Source organism: Schistocerca gregaria, chromosome 2 (assembly GCF_023897955.1).
Source record: "Schistocerca gregaria isolate iqSchGreg1 chromosome 2, iqSchGreg1.2, whole genome shotgun sequence".
NCBI lineage: Eukaryota > Metazoa > Arthropoda > Insecta > Orthoptera > Acrididae > Schistocerca > Schistocerca gregaria.
This window is the reverse complement of record NC_064921.1, coordinates 800,055,690-800,073,840: the sequence shown is the minus strand read 5'-3', so window position 1 is coordinate 800,073,840 and position 18,151 is coordinate 800,055,690.

Below are 18,151 nucleotides of genomic sequence, written 5' to 3'. Positions count from 1 at the left end.
CAGACTCCTGAGCCGTAACCCATTACTGAAGTTAGAATACTATTGTGATAGTGTTTTATGAGATGAGGAGGGAGATGAAATCTTTTACGTCCAATAGAGATGAGGTTCTTTAGAAATGGGAGAGCGCTCTGGGTTTCGGTGTCTATGTGTTTCCCGAAGTTCCATCTCTCATCAATTATGACTCCCAAGTATCGCGTCTCCTGTCGCCAAAGAACTGGTGAGCCATCGATTCAAACAGTAGGATTCCTGATTAGCTGTCCTTTTAAAAGCAGGTATGTAGAATTACTCGGAGATATTGTCATTTTTGTATTTTGGCACCATTGGTGCAGTTTGTCTATGGCCCTTTCGATCTTTTGTTCTATGTCTTCTCAGCTGCGCCCGCCGACGAGCAGGAGGAGGTCATCCGTTTAGGCTATCACCTGTAGCATTTCTTCACTTTGCTGTAGGTTGTCTAATAACGGTTCCATATGGATGTCCCATAAAAGGGGTCCCAAAACGGAGCCTTGGGGACACCCTTTGGTGATTCCTTTTCCAACTCTCCGGCTAGGGGATGATAGCCATACCTCCCGATCCTTACAATAGCTCCTCAGACACCCGTATAGAGGCCCTGGACACTCTTTCTCCCTCAGACAGGAGAAGAGCGAAGGCCACCACAGGTTGTCGAAGGCACCACTGATATCCACCATGACGCCAACTACGTACTTATGCGGGGCTGAGCCACAGACCTTAGCCGCCAAAGTGATAGCATCAGATGCCGACCGCCCCGGCCTGAAGCCGAACTGCCTGCCGCTCACCCCGCACGGCACCCGGTGAGCCGTCAATCTGTCAGAATCTGTCAGCCAACAGTTTTTCTAGTAGCTTCCCGAACAGGTCCAATAGGCAGGTCGGCCTGTATGATTTAACTTTGGCCGGGTCGTTTTGAGGTCCCTTTTTTATTATTACCACGATTGCGGTTTTCCACCTCTTAGGAAACTTTCTTTGTCTTAGGCACTCGTTGAAGAGATGCGTTAGTGGCGCAATTAACTGGGGTGCCAGGAATTGCACCACCTCAGCCACAATGCTGTCTGGCCCTGGATCTTTCCCTATTTTTAAGGATGTGCAGCCACCACCTCTTCCAAAAAGGGCTAGACTGCCGTATCGTTGTTACTCGTATATTCGTCTAAGTCCGTATTTCGCAGTTGCTGCTGTCCTTTGGTTTCTCCATCCACATTTTCGTCAGGCAGCAGGGACCGGAGAAGGACATCTGCAGTCTCCTGCCAACATTCCATCATCCTGTTCCCATGCCTGACTGTCGATAACTCCATGGGAGAGCAGATTTTTTTCTCACTAATTTATAGGGAAGATCCCATGGGTCCAAGGCCAACTGGTTCAACACGTAACTCTCCCAGCTACGCATCCTTACTTCCCGCAGTTCCTTCTGAAATTTCTGCTTGGCCTCCATCCAGACGACACTGTGCCGGTAGTGCCACCTCAGCCTCCTGACAGATTGACGTAGTTCCTCTAATTCGGCCGACCATGGTGACGGTGAGGCCGCCATGGCCTTCCTCCTGGTTGGAACAGCGGCCCACACCGCTCTGTGTACTGCACCCACCAGTTCCTCAGCTCTTTCGTCCAGGTCTATGTCCTGCTATATGTCACCTTCCGGTAAGGCAGGAATGTCGCTCTCCCTTGCTAATCGTTCCCAGTCTGCTTTATTGTAGTTAAATTGTACTTCCCACCCATTGGCCCAACGGCACTCCCTTTCACCTAGAGTGAAAGTTATTAAATTTTGGTTGCTAGTGGTGGCATTGCTCACGACCTTCCAGCGCTGTATAAGATTTGCTGCATTTGGTGATGTTAACGTTATGTCGATGTTCGTGCCGTCCTCCTCCTGCTGTGTAGGTAGGAGGGTTGCCTGATTGTTGGCGACCACGAGTTGCGAAGCCATAATAAACTCTTCCACTTTGTCATCGTTTGTATGTCTAGTGCCGCTGTACCACAGGGGGGATTTTGCATTAATGTCAGCAGTTATGACTATCTTCTGTCCCTGCAAACGCCGTGGTAACTCTTGCCAGATGTTTTAAATGTTGCTCGATATCATCTCCGTATTGGAAATACATGTTTATTAGAATGATTACTCCCACTGGAGATTGAAGCTCCACGACGTTGCAGTGGCTAGTTGTGAACTGTGAGAGTGTAGTGACCCTCAGAAGTTTATTTGTAACTGCTACCGCCGCTCTAGGGTCCTCCCCTCTGCTGACAATTTTCCGTGTTGCGGCAGCAAAAGCTATTTTCCCAGCTTGGAAGTACGGCTCCTGTAGGCAGAGCACATCCAGTCTCCTCTCCTCCACCTCTTGACGGAGCTCCTGCATCACAAGTCGGCTATTTTGAGTGTTTAGTTGTCCAATAGTTATTTCAATCATCAAGGAAAGTATGTGTGCATGTGATCGTCTGGCCAGGTCTTACTCCAGTCGAAAGCAATTCGTCCGTTTGCCAGTACAGCCTGTTCATGTCCTTGAGGTCAAACTTCTCACCACGTCTCTCGGAAAGTTTCTTAAGCAGGTCCCGCAGGGCTCCGAAATCAGTGGGGAGATTCACTGACTTTAGCTGAATTCTGTCCACAGCCTCCATTACCGAGAAGGTGATCCTCCTACCCTCTTCATGTCCTAAGGCAGTGGCCAGGGTATTAGGCTCTTCCAGCCTAGCCAGTTGCATCGTGTACTCGATATTGGGGTACACCCTTACCGGGTCCACAGGTGGCAATCTGTCCACTGGAGTGCTCTCTGTGGTGGAATTTAGACTTGTACTCGTGATTGTGTTGTCTTGAATTGGTTCGGCTACTTCATTTTGATTATCTGTTGAGATTGTAACAGCCACAGGATGCCCTTGCCACTTCTGATAGACTATCGGCTTCGTTCCCCGGCTTTGAGAGGTGGGATTTATGCCCATTAAGGGCAGATCTGTTTGTATGCTTTTATCTATCATATAGGGCTCTGTTTGGATGGCCTTTTCTGCTGTCTTAGTGGCGCCCGAGAGCGACATCAAGAAATTCTTAAATCCATTTGCCCTCATAGCATCCCTCCTCCTCTTGCTCGGGGATTTACACTTTGGCATCCTGTTCCGTATGCTGTAATCAGCCATAATCGATTCTGGAAATTAATTTCTGTTCCAGCATCCGATATGTTGGGCAATTACGTTCCGTGGCTCCGCATGACTTTTTGCCGCGGCTTTTACAAGGGATGCAGACCGCTGCTGCCTTGCAATCTTTGCGATTGTGACCGTTTGTGCCACACTTCGTGCAAGCCGACTCCCTGGTACGAAGCCTTAGAATGTGGTCCAGGTCACCACAGTTGTGGCAGCGAGGTACCACGATATAGTCCCTGAGGTTGACCGAGTGGAAGCCAACGTATAATCTGCCCAGTGCCGTAATCCTCCTCCACATTGGTGCCGTGGCCTCGGCAACGTGATGAACAACATCACGGCCCCGAGGACCCGTCTTGAACCTTAGTTTGAAGCAGTTTCTGAATTCTTCCCCATTTATGTCGTCAAAATTTTGTTCTCGATTTTTGTCAGTAAGCTCCTCATCAGTCATTACAGTGGGTACGTAGTTGAGGATAACTAGGGGATTCCTTTTCCTTGGAGGTTCGCACTTTACTATTGAGTTTAACTTTTGGCTGTTCAATAGCTTTATCTTTATCCTTCTCTGACGCAACTTTCACAATTATAGAGTTTTTGTTCGGTTCAGTCCTCTTTATTTTGATCTTATCTTTTGCTGGATTGATGGTTGTGGTAAACAACTCTGGAATTTTCTTGACACTTTGGTCTTGCCCAGGCAGAGTCCTGAGAAAGACCGCAGTGTCTGATCTCTTAGTTACTTTATCTATTGTCTCTTTGGTAGTATTTGGCTTGGTCGGCGCTTGCGCAGTCACCGCCGCCCAGGTCTTGACCGGTTGCTATTGTAATCTACTATTCTCCTTCTCTAGCTCTACCCTTTGTACGATCGTCAATCTGTAAGGTTTCAAATGAAAACGGTTTCTCAACACACGCCAAACAATCGTTTTATGTGAGATTTGCAGGTCGCGAGATGCACGCCGAGTCGATTTCGGTGGGCTGTTGACAAAACGCTGTGATACCTGGTACTTAATGGAATTAAGGAAAACGTGGAAGAGAGGACACACCAATATAACTCTCTTTTCATACCACCTGTTTATTTAACAACATGTAAACTGTGTTTCACAGATAATCGAAGCATTTAACCATAAAATTTTCTTTAACAAAATGAACCAATTTGCAAAATTCTTTTGATCTTAAACCTTATGTTGAATATGCTTTTAATCTTTGCAAAAGAAATGTGAAGTGCTGTATCGCAAAACAGCAAACAATACGACATTGATCACAAGACTGCCGGACCTGCAGCCCGCCCGTTACCGCATCAAACAGCGGTGTGTTTACTGCCGCGCTGGATACAGTCTGTGTTATTAAATGCCCTTCTACAACACATGAAACTATATAAGGACCATTGATGACAAGAGTAATTCAGTTAAAGTGATGACTTAACTTTTCAGTTGAAAGCTGTATGTCGAAAGGTTAAACAGATTAGCAAACAATATGACAATGACAAGGCTTACTTCAAAGCAAACAACGTCTTAATTTCAGTCGGCAACCAAGGTGTGACTGGATTCCAACCCGTGCCTTCTGACAATTTTATTTTGACCGAAGCCCTGGTGACAGTTGTCTGTTAACATTATCAAAGTTAAACTGATTTTCAGTTATTAAGACATCATTAATGACTCGGCCGTTCAAACACAGAAACGAACAGCTTAGTACAACAGGTTGTTCAGATTATAACTAATGACTGAGAAATGCAATTACAATCAAAGAATTGAACTGGCCAACAGCCAAATGCAGCCACAAGGTCCCTCTTTTGTTTAACGGCAACCTGTGTCTTAGTACAATTGTTCCGGCTGTATGTAAGACCAAGAGTTGTTTAATTAGAAGATTAATGATCGAGTACAAACCAGAAAGGAAAGGCAATATAATAGCGGGTCAAATTTTGAAACGACAACTAGTGTCTTAGTATGATACTACTGCCGACCGAGTAAAACTCTGAGGGTCGGGTACAAACCAGAAAATAATAAGAAGGGCAGGTAGACAATGAATCATATCACCATGAGCATTACAGAATGTTACTCCCCTTTATCAGCAAGTAGTTCCATGGATCCACGGCGCGTCACAGCAATTACTAAGTGGCGCCGATGAAAGCCAGGTAGAAGGGGGCAGCCAGTCACGAGCGGTCGTCCGACACGAATGTTGCCAACCAACAGACGGGATGTCGGCCTGCTGCTTGTAGTCGACGCTGACCCCCGTGAAGTACTCCGGTATCTCCGCTCTGCACAGGCCCTCCTTGCTCACCTCGTGGCTTCGGCCGCTCTGACCTCGTGACCACCTCTTGTCGCGACGTTACCCCCAACCTTCGTGCCTCCTCTCTCCGGCCAGCGAACCCCGTATAAATATCGGCAAGCAAAGACCTTCTTAGGATGCAACCCACAGATATCAACTCTTCCTCACAGGTATTGGCACTGGGGCGGCGAGAGAGATAGTTGATACTACACCTGAGCCAGTAGCGCCAGACAGAACAGTTAACTAACGCAATTGCCCCACAGCTCACGTTGTCTCACTCGCTCAACGACGTCTTCAGATGGGCTTGGATGACCTGATGCTTTCCTATCTCTTACGGAACACTCTGTTTCTACAAAACATTTATGTCACTCATTAATTGTAGGCCTACTAGGAGGATCTTTAGCGTAATTGACACGGAAATTACGCTGAACTGTTGTAGCCGACTTCGATGCTTCAAACCAAAACACACAGCTAGCACGCTCGGGTCCAGTGAAGGCAGCCATCTTTAACGAAACTGCCACTAGCGCTCCTTACGGTACGATTCGGCACTAGCGAACCATGCAAGACAAAACCTGATGTATTTCCCTACAAACTGACACGACAATCACATCTGTAGGTAGTATGAATTAATTTATATGAATTTTCAAAGTTGTGAAGTCCTTTTTGAAACGCCCTGTATATTGTCCTAAAATGTACAAACGTGAACAAAAAGCGCACCTCCTAATTACAGCCTTCGTCTGTCACAACACAGGAGGAAAGAGAGAAAGTGAAGGGGAACTAGATTAGAAAAAGTGAAACTAAAAATAACAGACCAGTTTTGTGGCAAAATAAATGAGATGGCTGAAGAAGAGAAGATACCTCCAGTGTTATTTAATATGTGCACTGGGCAATCTTTGAAGGTAATCAAGGACAAATTTTGAAAGGGATTTAATGTTTCTGGAGGAGAAGCAGAAACTTTGAGATTTGCCGATGCTTAGAGAATCAGATTATGAAACGAGCCACTCCAGGTAGCGTTAGGGCCGAAGTAGAGAGAATATTAAATGCGGACTGGGAATATTGTGAAAGGTATTTCTGAAAAAAGGGACTTTGTTAATATCTAATGTAAAAACACGTGTTCAGGAACCTTTCGTGAAAGCATTTATCTGGAATGTAGCCTTGTACGGAAGTGAGGGGTGAACACTAAACCATTCAGACTTAAAGAATGTAGAAGTTTTTGAAATGCAGTGCTGCAGAACAATGCTGAAGATGGGTGCTTCGAATAACCAGAGGACAAACCGAAAATAGTTTGGGGAAAGAGAAAGGTATGGCGTAACGAGACTAAAAAAAGGGATCGACCAGAGGGACATATCTTATTGAATGCAGTAATCAGGTTTAAATGGATCTGAATTATCTGGTCAGAAGTGTCTGGACACCCCAATGCGGAATTGCCCACTACACGCCACGTGAGTATTAAAGGAGGCAGGAAGTATTGTGTTGTCAGTAGAGAAGCCCGAGCAGCAGAAGTGGTCGGTTAGGAAAGCTCGGTGACTTCGAACATGGACTGTCCACTGGATGTCAGCTGAGTAACAATCCATCAGCGAAATTTCAGTCTTTCTAAGGCTGTCCTTGTTCACTGTTACCGATGCTATTGTGAAGTGGAAACCCAGAGGAGCAACGTCAACTAAACGAAGACCACGCAGACCTCATGTTCTGATGAAGAGGAACCATAAAGTACACTCCTGGAAATGGAAAAAAGAACACATTGACACCGGTGTGTCAGACCCACCATACTTGCTCCGGACACTGCGAGAGGGCTGTACAAGCAAAGATCACACGCACCGCACAGCGGACACACCAGGAAGCGCGGTGTTGGCCGTCGAATGGCGCTAGCTGCGCAGCATTTGTGCACCGTCGCCGTCAGTGTCAGCCAGTTTGCCGTGGCATACGGAGCTCCATCGCAGGCTTTAACACTGGTAGCATGCAGCGACAGTGTGGACGTGAACCGTATGTGCAGTTGACGGACTTTGAGCGAGGGCGTATAGTGGGCATGCGGGAGGCCGGGTGGACGTACCGCCGAATTGCTCAACACGTGGGGCGTGAGGTCTCCACAGTACATCGATGTTGTCGCCAGTGGTCGGCGGAAGGTGCACGTGCCCGTCGACCTGGGACCGGACCGTAGCGACGCACGGATGCACGCCAAGACCGTAGGATCCTACGCAGTGCCGTAGGGGACCGCACCGTCACTTCCCAGCAAATTAGGGACACTGTTGCTCCTGGGGTATCGGCGAGGACCATTCGCAACCGTCTCCATGAAGCTGGGCTACGGTCCCGCAAACCGTTAGGCCGTCTTCCGCTCAGGCCCCAACATCGTGCAGCCCGCCTCCAGTGGTGTCGCGACAGGCGTGAATGGAGGGACGAATGGAGATGTGTCGTCTTCAGCGTTGAGAGTCGCTTCTGCCTTGGTGCGAATGATGGTCGTATGCGTGTTTGGCGCCGTGCAGGTGAGCGCCACAATCAGGACTGCATATGACCGAGGCACACAGGGCCAACACCCAGCATCATGGTGTGGGGAGCGATCACCTACACTGGCCGTACACCTCTGGTAATCGTCGAGGGGACACTGAATAGTGCACGGTACATCCAAACCGTCATCGAACCCATCGTTCTAACATTCCTAGACTGGCAAGGGAACTTGCTGTTCCAACAGGACAATGCACGTCCGCATGTATCCCGTGCCACCCAACGTGCTCTAGAAGGTGTAAGTCAACTACCCTGGCCAGCAAGATCTCCGGATCTGTCCCCCATTGAGCATGTTGGGGACTGGATGAAGCGTCGTCTCACGCGGTCTGCACGTCCAACACGAACGCTGGTCCAACTGAGGCGCCAGGTGGAAATGGCATGGCAAGCCGTTCCACAGGACTACATCCAGCATCTCTACGATCGTCTCCATGGGAGAATAGCAGCCTGCATTGCTGCGAAAGGTGGATATACACTGTACTAGTGCCGACATTGTGCATGCTCTGTTGCCTGTGTCTATGTGCCTGGGGTTTTGTCAGTGTGATCATGTGATGTATCTGACCCCAGGAATGTGTCAATAAAGTTTCTCCTTCCTGGGACAATGAATTCACCGTGTTCTTATTTCAATTTCCAGGAGTGTATTATGGGTGGTGGTTGGAAAAAAACCGCAAGGAATCAGAGGAAGGAATCAGCCGTGAGTTTCGGAGTGCTACTACGAGTCCAGGTAGCACAGTGACTGAGCGTAAGGAGTTAAAAGGCTTGGGTAAAATGGTCGAGCAGCTCCTCTTAAGCTGTACATTTCAGTAGTCAATGCTTGACGACGCTTGATAGTGGATGGCTCGTAGCGAGTGATGATTCATTCTATGCGCTTTGGCAATCCGATGGAAAGGTTTGGGTTTGGTGAGTGCTCAAAATATTCAAATGTGTGTGAATTCCTACGGGACCAAACTGCTGAGGTCATCGTCCCTAAGCTTACGCACTGCTTAATCTAACTTAAACTAACTTACGCTAAGTACAACACACACATCCACGCCCGAGGGAGGACTCGAACCTCCGACGGGGGGAGCCGCGCGGACCGTGACAAGGCGCCTAAGACCGCGTGACTCCCCCGTGTGGCTTGGTGAGTGCCTGGAGAATGTTACCTGCTGTCATGTGTGGTGCCGACAGTGAAGTACACAGGAGTTGCAGTCACGGTATGGTGGGCGCATTTCGTGGTTAGGGAATGGTTCCCAAATTGCAATTAACGAATTGCTAAATGGGGAAGAATATATACACGTTTTACAGTACTGTGCTCTGTGTACAGCAGAGGAAAATTTCAGGTACAGTGATTGTGTTAGCATGACAATAGCCCCTTTCATAAAGCAGCATCTTTGAGGCGATGGTTTGTGGAGAATAAAATTCCTGAAACGGACCAGACTGCTGTTCGCTCCAGATCCCAGCGTCCCTTCTCTGCTTTTGGCCCTTGAGGAAGAACGGGCTGCCATTCCTCTGCAGACATTCAGACACATGACTGAAAATGTCCCCAGCAGAGGTCAATGCAACGGGTGGGTGCACCAAATATTAGTGTCTACTATTGGGTCCGCGCGGTCTAGGGTGCCTTGCCACAGTTAGCGCGGCTCCCCTCGCGGAGGTTCGAGTCCTCCCTCGGGCCTGGGTGAGTGTGTGTGCTGTCCTTAGCATAAGTTAGTTTAAGTTGGATTAAGCAGTGTGTAACCCTAGGGACCAATGAGCTCAGCAGTTTGGTCCCATTGGAACTTAACACAAATTTCCAATTTTTTTCTACTATTGAGGTCCACGTAGTATTAACAGTTAGTATAGGTGGCAGCAGTTAAGCAGAGAGAAGAGTCTTCAGAATGGAGAACACATCATCATTCTACCATCCGAGGCTTCTTTTAGGTTTGAAACCAGTATATAAAATGAAACGCTAAAGAAACTGTTATAGGCAAACTTATTCAAATACAGATATATGTAAAAGGGCAAAATTCGGCGTTGTAGGTTGCAAGTATCTGGCGCAGTTGTTAGATCAGTTACTGCTGCTACAGTGGATTGTTATCAATATTTAAGTGAGTTTGAACGTGGTGTTATAGTCGGCGTACGAGCGGTGGGACACAACATTTTCGAGGTAGCGATGAAGTGGGGATTTTCCCGTATGACCATTTCACGAGTGTATCGTAAATAACAGGAGGCTGGTAAAACACCAAATCTCCGACATCGCTGTGGCCGGGAAAAGATCCTGCAGGAATGGGACCAGTGACGACTGACTGAAGGGTATCGTTCGACGCGACAGAAGTGCAACTCTTCCGCAAACTGTTGCAGATTTCAATTCTGGACCATCAACAAGTGCCATCGACATGGGCTTTCGGAGCCGAAGGCCCACTCGCGTACCCTTAATGACTGCACGACACAAAGCTTTACGGCTTGTATGGACCCGTCAACACCGACTATGGGCTGTTGATGACTCGAAACATTCCCTGGTCGGACGAGTCTCGTTTCGGATTGCATTGAGCGGATGGACGTGTACGGGTATGGAGACAACCTCACGAATTATGGACTGGTGGAGGCTCTGTAATCTTGTGGGGCGTGTGCAGTTGGAGTAATATGGGACGCCTGATACGTCTAGATACGACACTGATGGGTCACACGTATGTAAGCATTCTGTCTGATCACCTGCATCCATTCATGTCCATTGTGTATTCTACGGACTTCGTCAATTCTAGCCAGACAATGCGACACCGCACAAGTCCAGGATTGTTACAGAGTGGCTCCAGGAACAGTCTTCTGAGTTTAAACACTTCCGCTGGCCGCTAAACTCCCCAGATATGAACAATATTGAGCATATCTGGAATGCCTTGCAACAAGATGATCAGACGAGATATCCACCCCATCGTACTCTTACGGATTTATGGACAGCCCTGCATGAGTCATGGTGTCAGTTCCGTCCAGCACTAGTTCAGACATTAGTCGAGTCCATGCCACGTCGTTTTTCGGCATACTGCATGCTCGTGGGGGCCCTACACGATGTTAGGTAGGTTAACCGTGAATTTAGCTACAAAACTTTTTGCTAATAATTTACTTTATTTACTAGCGATTCATCAAGAACATTAACACATTTTATCACACTATGTGAGCGTTGCCAGCGAGTAACTGATGAAAGCAAAATGAAATTGCTTTTAACAAATGGGAATTTTATTCCTAAAAGCTAGTTACAATTTGTTCAGAGGCAGAAAGAAACAAATTTTTGAGTGTATGAGTTTTCGGGCTGAGAACCTTGCCGCTCCCTTTTGGCACGGCCATAGTCACGACTGCTCACAACAACCTCTGAAAAACTACGCAGGCGCAAATCTGCAACACACAAGATTACCTTAAAGTAAAAGTTTTAACAATTCACACAATCACATAAACTATGCACCCCTAGGAGGGATGGAAATGGTACAAAACACTAAAATTAAAAGATTAACTTCCCATTGAAGGTGCAACTCGATTTTAACTTCTAAAAAAAGTCTTACGGTGGAAGGGTGGCAACTTCATATACTAAAATGACCATTTAAATAAAAGCCCATGAAATGCAATCTTACATAAAGTTATACAAGGTTGGCCAAACATGCTCTAGAGTACACATATACCGCCTTTCAAGATGATAGGCAAGATAAAAACATATTTCAGGACTTAGGCCGTTATACTTCAAGCAACAAATTCGTTAACACACCGAATCCGACAAACATGACAGAGACAGCTATTAACGTATGGAAGATTGATAGCGAGATTACCGAAAAACCCAAACCCAGGTTGCTCTAACCCGCCTCTACTCCACAAGGGAAAAACGGACCACTCAATTCATAAATAACTACCTTCCCGCGGGTGGGCAAACGGAGAAGAATGGTGGGACGACCCCAAAACAAAGCGGCTGGTGACCTCACCAAGAAGACAAACAGAATTTAACAAGTAAATGAAACAACATATCACCAATCACTGAACTTCTAACAAACTGCGATTTCTGGCGAAGACCTGGCGCAGCGCTCCCAAAACGCTCTCCCGAACCGTTCGCTGCCAGCCGCTTCAACGTACACAGGAAGGCGCGCCGATCTCCCGTCGCAGCTCGCACGGGCCAGACCGATGTCGTGGGTTGACTCCTGTTGCTCTCGTGTCGGCCGCGAAGCCACTACCCCCAGCTATACGGCGGCCCACTGGACTCACATGGCGACCTCACATGCGCCGACGCTCAAGGCGGACAAGTCGTCTTGTGCGTGACCGACCAACCGATCGACCCAACCGCCAATGACCGTTGCATGAGCAACTCGAGCAGACTGGCAGCCTAACGCACAGACTCAGATGCAGGAACTAAGCCCCCGACCGGGCGACCACTCGTTGAGTTCTCTCACTGCGCCACAAATTCGGACGAGAGACAGACTAGCAAGCTGGGGACGAGAGACTGACCCCAGACTGACTCCAGACTCACCCAGAATGACCCGACTGACTCATACAGCTGACTGACCGACTGGCGAGCTCATAGCGCCCCTTAAATGCACGTGAACAGGCAGCCTTTCCCCTTTCCCACCAGAGGGAGACACCAAAGTTGCGACTGCCACAGCGGCGCCACCGCCAGAAACGGAGGGCGACTGCTTCACACTACGCGCTGCGGCTCGCTCTTCAAAACAGCAATTTTTTTACCACGGCTCAGTAGGTTGACCAGTTTCTTTGGTTCTTCCGTATATTTGCTCAGCTACTGATTTGCTAGGCGTGAAACAGGTGAGGATCTTTTTTCAAGGCTTACTCAGTTAGCCTTTGAAGATTCCTCTTCCACACAAGGGAGTGGTGTCCTCTTCGAATTGACTCCAAGGAGGATGGGTTGCCTCATCCGCTATCTCCGCCATCATTCCCAATGTGTACTTCTATCCCATAGGTGCCATCAAGGTCCTTCGCCCATAACTCTGGGCATGGGTTCCCCATTGTACCCCGTGAAGCAGGGTCCTTACTGAAATTAGCCATCCTTTCACACTGGCCTACTAATGTGGAGGATGCCCAATGCCACTGGAGAAAATGACAGTTATAATTGTAAATATGCTCTTCATCTTTCAAGTGCTCTTCGCTGATCGAGATACAATAAGCATAAAAATCGTAGTAAGAAGAACAGGTCCTGAGGAAACACGTCTATAAGACGAACACATGTGACGATAGAAGAAGGTTGGGGAGAATAGTGCTTTAACTCGAGAAGGATCCCTATGACAGGCCGCTTCACCGGCTGACCGCAGGGACACCATTCCCCTCTCCCGTCCCCACTTTCCCCTCCCAAGGCTTCGGCAGAAACCTCGGCGGCGACATCCGATGATGGTTGCTGGGGAGCCTGCGGATGACGCGGCCTTGAGCGGTGGGGCGTTTGGGTCGAGTCGAAGAGGGCGGATCGATGTCTGCGCAGGGGGCGGAGGGCGGGGGTGTAATTGCGCGCCCGTCCTGCATACCCGATCGTAAACAGCAGCCAGAGAGGAAGAAGAGAGAGGGGAAGCAGCGGCGGTGGCGTGGGCGGCTGCCTCGTAAAACGCCCCCACATCTTCTGGCAGCGGAGCTGTGGCTCTCCGTGCAACCAGATTTGTACTGTGGGAGTCGCCCTGAGGCTTGTCCGGCAAACCTCCAGAGCCTCTAATGGTTTGATGACGTGCTCTACCTCTTGCCATTTCATTTTACGCCCTTCATCTTAATAGCACGCTTCACATCATACGTTCCTGATAATGTACTTTCTTATGCTACTGCTTTTTTCCTCCTTTACGTTCCTTCCGATGTCAAGTTAACAAGGCACCCGATACAATACCACTCTGTCGCTTACTAAACGAAATACAAGCTTGCGGAGTATTGTACCAGATTTGTGACTCGTTTCGAGACTTTCTAAGAGACAGAACTCAACACGTTATCCTTGTCGGATTGACATATCTCAAGGGAATTTCTGGATTACCCCAATTGAGTGTTATATGCAAATGATCTAATGTAGGCTGTTCCAATGCTTTCCCTTAAGCCGTCCTTTCATGGAACGTGGAAACGTACGTAAATGAGGAGAGGGTAACGTCAGAGTATGGAATGCCACGTTCCACATTCCACTATATTCCTCCTTTTCTGCGTCTAAAGAGGCCTCGAGAGGCCTATCGTGTCACCCCCAGCCGGTAGGCGTCACTGGATGCACACGTGGAGGGCCATGTGCTCAGCACACCGCTCTCCCGGCCATTGTCAGTTTTCGTGACCGGAGCCGCTACTTCTCAGTCAAGTATCTATCCAGTTGTTCTCACAAGGGCTGGGTGCACCCCCTCGCCAACAGCGCTCGGAAAGCCCGGATAGTCATCCATCCAAGTGCTAACAAAGCCAGACCAGCGCTTAGCTACGGTGATCTGACGGGGATCGGTGTTACCACTGCAGCAAGGCCGTTGACTTCCACTACATTGTAAAGCGTAGAGTGAAGAACTTGACATGTCAGATTTTTGCCTTATACTGAGACACGTGAGCAATTAGATGTGGCATCCGTTTTACGTCATGAGCAGCACTTTGGAGACGCCGTATTGTATTGTGTTAAAATCAGTATTTTATGAGTTTTTTTGTAAATAGAGTACGTGGTATGAATATAAGCTGTTTCAAAGCAGGAGCATATTGAGGACGGCTTGAAACTGCGTCGTTTTAGAGACCATTTGTTATAGTAAAATCATAGGAAACTACATATCGATAGTTAAAGACTTCCTGCATTTGATGCATTTAGTCTACTAACCTGCGTGCTACGAAGGTATATCGTTGTACCTAGCTACTTCCAACTTTGTGTTTTCACCTTTTGTTTTCTAAATGATTCTGGCCGCTCTCTTACTAATTTAATGGAAGTATTATCTGCAATAGTCATTTATTACAAATAACGTATTTTCTGCAATTCTTATTGCCTAAACCAACGACTAAAATGTGACACTAGTCGCAAGAAATCGTAACATGAGTGATAGTCTATGTTAGAAAGTAAAAACAAGTTACACAGTCAAAGTTTTTGCTATTACAAAACTTGTCCGACCGATTATTCAGTTTTGGTAATCAATCTGGGATCCATACCAGGTAGGACTAACAGAAGAGCTGTAGAAGATCCAATGAAGAGAGGCGCGTTTCGTCAGGGAGTCATCTAGCCGGCGTGAGAGCATCACGGAGAGATTTACTACTGCAATTTTGAGAGAGCACTTTCCGGGAAGAGTCGGACAAAATATATTACTTCCTCCTATATACGCCTCGCGTAGTGACCACGATGAGAATATTGGAGATATTAGAGTCAATGCAGAGGCTTACCAACAGTCCTCCTTCCCACGAGCCATTCGTGAGACTACCAGAGTTGGAGGGCTAAGTTAGTGGTGCAAAAAGTACCCTCAGTCGCATACCATTATGTGCTTGCGGAATATGATGCAGATTTAGATGTAGATTTCAAATATGTCGCTATTTCCGAGGGTGTTTCACGTTTTACGAATTGCTAAATGATCGTTCAAGGACAAAGTATACACTATTCAATACACTGACTGGTACAAATCAGAATAACATTTTTGGTGAATCTTTACAATATGCGAACGTTCAAGAAGCAGAAGCCAGCACTCACGTATAGAAAATATTGACCAAGTTTTACTTCCCTCCCGTTTTTCACATGTAAACGTTCTGCTTCCGTGAGGTCTGCCGCAGCGCCCACAGAACATCACAGATAAAAGTGTTTACGCCAGATCGCACGTAGGCTCATCCGAAACGAAGCAGTCCTATTGTTTCTTGCTGCACTGAAACGCTCTTGGTTATTCTCGTTCCGGGTCGAGCTGTCCCTAACGACGAATGCTACAACAGCACAATCCAGTAGACGACTTCACAAGCTCTGTAAGGCTTTCTGCAGACGATGCTGTTGTCTGTGGGAAGGTTGCAGGACTGTAGTAGAGTGCAGGGGATCAACAGTTGGTTCAGCGTGAAACATAACGTATTGGCCGAAAGTAGGCGAAGATATCTATTATTGTACCATTTCCCTGCGGGAGAAAAATCACTGGAAACAGTGACAAACATTAAACACCTAGGACCGTCCTAACTTGGAAAAAAAGGGAGAATTTCTAGGAAAAGCAGATGACAGGCTAAGAAGAACCTTAAGCAAATGTAACACATCAACTAAAAAAACTGGTCTGTGAAATACTTGTTCGACCGATTCTTGAGTATTGTTAATTAGTCTGTGACTCTTAGCAAGTCAGATTAACGGAAGAGACAGAAGAGATCTCTTGAGGGACGACACGTTTCGTCACGGGAAGGTTTAGCATTACAGAGATTCTAATAAAATCCAGTGGCAGACGCTACAAGAGAGGCGTTGTGAATGGCGGAAAGGTTTTCTGATTAAGTTCCGAGAACATACATTCCGGGAACATCTGGGCAGCATGCTACTTCCTCCCACATACGCGGTTTATCCCAAGTGCTCTCAGATTGGTTTTATTCTTGGTGTATGACCGACATCAGTGCAAAGACTACGGTGGCAGTTTGAACAGCTTTGAACAGCAGTTCAAAGTGTCAACGTTGTTTTGTTACTTACTGGAATCGAGCAACTTCTCCAAATCGAGTGCTCAAGACAGTATCTAGAAAGTTTTGAAGAAGACAAAAGTGTGTGCAAAATTTACCTCGGACACCCTACTCCCGAACAATAGCAACGATGCCTAACCGCCTGCTGCTACTTAATTGAAGTGGAAACCGCCTACAGATGTTTTATGGAAAAGAATCATCACGGGTGACGAGACTTGATATTATCGGCACGAAACAGCCAGAAAACGAGTGCAGTAATTCACACGATGGTCAACACTTTGTTGACATAAGCGACATTCAAACCAATGTGACACACCAACAAAGAAGTAAAAACAGAGAATATAAACATTAGTTTTAATAGTTGAAAAAACACCGGTCTTGTAAATCGGAAATAGGTCTAGCCCCCACTTTTAAAACTTCAGAGGTGGAAAAGCTTCCATCATCGGTCCCCAAAACCGATATTTTAAATAAACAACACCCCAAAGAAAGACTTTTGAGACAGTTTTACATTGTTGTATGAACGATCTGCGCTTCGTATTCAAGTGGGGGACAGTATGTAAAACAAACGAAGTGTTAAGACCATCATCTTAACTTTTAGCTATTTTTTTATATCCAGTTTCGATTTTTTTTGATCGATGGTGTACATCTCGTGAGATGACTGTAACGAAAAATTACAGAGATTAAGGTCCGTACGGAAGTTTATCGACAGCAGTTCTTCACACTTGCCTTTCGGGAATGTAACGGTGAGGGTTGATATTGGTAGTGACACCAGAGACATCCCCCAAGCCACAGCGTGAGGTGGGCTGCATAGGGTACGTGTAGATGTACACATGAACACAAAGTCCTGTTAGCCTGCCATTTCTTCCAAATATGATTTTCAATAGACTGCTTTCCTTCCATTATCTCTCTTAGATTATCTCTCTACTTACCTTCTAAAGTCATACTACGAATATTTGCACTTTGTAAGCGAACAAAAATTTTGTTGCTGATTTAATATAGTACATGGTGTACGAAATACAGCCACAAATATGTGTGTACATGTTTCGTGTGTGTGTGTACGTGTGTGTGTGTGTGTGTGTGTGTGTGTGTGTGTGTGTGTGTGTGTGTGCGCCCACGAGACACAACTATCACTTGGTGTCGTAAAGAAAATTAGCATCCTTCTTTTTTTTGGGTCATTAGTCTTCTGACTGACTTGATGCGGCCCGCTACAAATTCCTCTCCTGCGCCAACCTCTTCATCTCAGAGTAGCACTTGCAACCCACGTCCTCAATTATTTGCTGGATGTATTCCAATTTATGTCTTCCTCTACAGTATTTACCCTCTACAGCTTCCTCTAGTACCATGGAAGTCACTCCCTCATGTCTTAACAGATGTCCTATCATCCTGTCCCTTGTCCTTATCAGTGTTTTCCACATATTCCTTTCCTTTCCGATTCTGCGCAGAACCTCCTCATTCCTTACCTTATCTGTCCACCTAATTTTCAAGATACGTCTGTAACACAGCATCTAAAATGTTTCGATTCTCTTCTGATCCGGTTTCCCCACAGTCCATGTTTCACTACCACACAATGCTGATTTCCAGACGTAAGTTCTCAGAAATATCCTCCTCAAATTAAGGCCTATTTTTGATACTAGTAGACTTCGCTTGGCCAGGAATGCCCTTTTTGCCATTGCTAGTCCACTTTTGATGTCCTCCTTGCTCCATCCATCATTGGTTATTTTACTGTCCAGCTATCTGAATT